The sequence below is a fragment of the Microtus ochrogaster genome, chromosome 15, assembly GCF_000317375.1.
Source record: "Microtus ochrogaster isolate Prairie Vole_2 chromosome 15, MicOch1.0, whole genome shotgun sequence".
NCBI classification, from domain to species: domain Eukaryota; kingdom Metazoa; phylum Chordata; class Mammalia; order Rodentia; family Cricetidae; genus Microtus; species Microtus ochrogaster.
The window spans coordinates 14375901-14378064 of NC_022017.1; positions in this window are offsets into that span (position 1 = coordinate 14375901).

Sequence of the window (2164 nt, forward strand, 5' to 3'; positions counted from 1 at the left end):
TTGATTCAGAAATATGCATACATATTCTTGAATCACTTGATAGACATATGCATACATGTGACTGTTGGGTATGGGAAAAGGTACTCAGTTCCCTTCCTTCTGACTTTCAAAGCGAGCCACTGAGCAGACAGAAAGTCAAGGAGTTCAGAGGTGTCCACTACCCCAGACTTCCCATAACAGCACCAGTGACCTATGGAACTGGATGCTGTTCCCCAAAAGGGAGATGTGCAAGAGGAATGTTTAGAGTACACCAAGGAGTTGTTTGCCTTCACACTGGCAGCTTACACATTCATCTTTACAGCAACAGGAGAGAAACAGTAAGCCAACTTTTAAGTCATTTGATTTGTCAAGTTGAAATGACTTTTTTAAAATGCATTGTGATAATTGGGCATGATAGTGCATACTTGTAATATCAATATTTGGGAGGCAGCTTTAGCTAAATAGTGAATTTAAGACTAGCCTGAGCTATATGACATTGAATCCAAAAAAGCATGTTTTTATATTTTGAGTAGAACATAAAAACATGTTTTAAAATTTTAGAATGATTTAAATATAAAATTTAGAACAGAGCCCTCAAAATTTGTAAAAGAACATTGGTTTCATGTGTATGTGGTTGTCAGAATAAAGTCTAGTTTTTAAAATATGAGAATATTTAGAAACTAAAATATTAATTTATAATCATTACAGATGATCTTTTCTATTGTGTTAACTTATATGAAAATCTTAAAAGTAAGGTATTTGCTACAAAAGGTTTTTGAACCTGGTGATGGTGGCGCACGCCTATAATCCCAGCACTCGGGAGGCAGAGGCAGAGGCAGGTGGATCTCTGTGAGTTTGAGACCAGCCTGGTCTACAGAGCTAGTTCCAGGACAGGCTCCAAAGCCACAGAGAAACCCTGTCTCAAAAAATAAAAAAAAAAAAAAAAAAGGTTTTTGATTTTCTATTAAGTCATTTGCTGTCTGTTTCTCAGATGCTACATGCTAATAGACAAGGTGTGATTCCTGCCTCAAGGAGCAGCACACTGGGGAAGGGAATGATGCTCAGGAAAATGAGAGAGCAAATAGTGAGACCTTGAATTGACTCTTCGAATGCAGTCTTTAGAATGTAGGGGAGGGAGTGTCAGACACAGACCACAAAGACCTGAGGGCTCTCTGGAGAACAAGAGGAGCCCAGCTGACTGCAGAAAGCACTCAACATGTAGGGCCTGGAGGTAGAACCCTTCTGCCTTTTTCTCCTATAAAACCAAGGAAGCAGCTCCTTTCAATAAAGCAGGAACAAAAGCATCTAGGAGCAGGTTTTCTATATAGTCTGCAAAATCATTCAAATGAATTGTTTTCTATACAAATATTGAAGCATTGTTTTGTTCTAGGAAAAGGATTTGTTGCTAGATACATTTAAAAAAATCTTATCTGTGCATTATATTTTGGCATTTTAAAATCTTTCTGCCAGCTGGTAGTGGTGCACAGCTTTAATCCCAACAATTGGGAGGCAGAGGTAGTCAGATCTCTGTGAGTTGGAGGCTAGCCTAATCTACAAAGTTCCAAGACAGAGCTACACAGAGAAACCCTCTCTCAAAAAAACAAAAAACCAAACCAAACCACAAAAAATTTAAAAAAAAAAAAAAACTTAAATTTTTTTTTTTTCTAGCTCAGCAATAGGCAGTAGGGTCCGAAACCAGGGTTCAGTACAAAGGCCTGCCATTCTGGGAGGAGGGCTTGTTTCAATATAGCATGCTGTTCGGATCTGAATCCTTTCTAGTTGACTATCTTGAGAGAACAGTAGCTGGGACTATGGAGATAGAAAGAAACTTAAATTTGGAGTCAGCTTTAGAAGAACATGGTAAACTGTGAAGGTGTTCAGGCCAGCGACAGGTTCACTTTGAGCTTTTCTAAGCCAGGATTCACTTTGTCACCTGTGAGCAAAGCAACTGGGCTCTGGCATTTTCTTCCAGACTGTAGAAGGAGATCTGGTCCCTGTTTTAGAGGTAGGGAGCAGTGGTGGAAACACTGAGAAAAAAAATTGGTCAGTCAGCATTCCTGGTTGCAAGCTACAGAATCTCAAACTAGCGGGCTGGAGCGATGGCTCAGTGGTTAAGAGCATTGCCTGCTCTTCCAAAGGTCCTGAGTTCAATTCCCAGCAACCACATGGTGGCTCACAACCATCT